A 1,370-nucleotide genomic window follows, 5' to 3' on the forward strand; every position below is an offset into this window, starting at 1 on the left:
ACATAGGTATAAATGTATATGTTCATATACAATCTTCATTACCACTCAGTACGCTAGATACCTTCACTGCTACGGGTCCTATAGTGGAAATGCATCACAAGACTTTCAAGCAAAATGTGCTAATTTAAACAGTGCTCTTTGTAGCACTTTTTCAGTGTATAATACTTCCTTTTCAAGACAGTTTTCCAGTGACAAAATGCAGTATGAAATATAACAATGCAAGTGCAACCATTCTTACACCGCCCATCAATACGCTAAATTCCGTTTGTTTCGATGTATTTTGTTTATATCGAGTATCACTTGTACCACGCGGTAAAAGCAGAATATATTTATTCTCATCAAAAAGTGGATTAAGAAGTAAATATTGTCCACCGCTCCATTCGCTTCAACCAAGTCGTGGTCGCTTCATAACATACTGTAAATGTATATTATTGTTCTTAAATCAAAAGTATCAAAATATACCTTGGAGCATTAGACAGCATAGGGTCACATCCATCTGTAAGCATTTTTATTCATATGTGTATGAAAAAAAATATATATAAAATCAATTCAAACATAGATCAGTGCTTTAAACTTCGCTGATGATATATCCTAGACTACCGAAATACACCTTTTCTTTACGCCATTGATATACGAATATTAATGTATCAACATGTCTTCTCATGAGAATGTAATACTACTCTAAGTTACTTTATATGGAAAGTTGTAATCTTTGATAGAAAACTTCAGGTTCGAGGAACTAAAGTTAAATTTCTACATTTTTCCCATGTTCACGACTTAAAAGGTACTAGCTTCAAAGGCAAAAAATATATCCATCAAATATATTATGCAAAACACCTATAAAGTACACGCGATGCAGAGATTGAGAACCACTGACCGGACACTGACATAATAGTATAAACAATCCTACGTGGAGAAACGAAACACTGGACGAAGCTCTCCCCCTAACAAGAAAAATATGGAAATCAAAGGTTATTCTTGAGAAAGCTAGACAGTATTTGTTAAAAAGCAGCAAGTGGTAAAGAGAAGAGCTCTCCGTCCATCGCGTTGCTTGTTTTGATCTGACTTTCCAATGCAACAGTACAACCAACATGGATAATTAGATTGATTCCAACCCGGCGGTAATGTAGAAATTTCAGCGGGATCTATGGCCAACGCACTAAGCCTTAAACAACATTTATTTTCAGGAAAGAAATGAAGCTTCAGTTTAGTTGGAAGACGGTATATTACCTGATTAAGGATATTCCATTCTCCATCTCTACTCTCGAGAAAAAAATATGCTGGTAAATACATGCATCATTTCGTTATTAGAAAATTTACTTAGCATTCTCTATCTCTTTGCATTAGTGGTAGGCCTTACTGTCCCCATG

Source organism: Penaeus monodon, chromosome 25, assembly GCF_015228065.2.
Source record: "Penaeus monodon isolate SGIC_2016 chromosome 25, NSTDA_Pmon_1, whole genome shotgun sequence".
NCBI classification, from domain to species: domain Eukaryota; kingdom Metazoa; phylum Arthropoda; class Malacostraca; order Decapoda; family Penaeidae; genus Penaeus; species Penaeus monodon.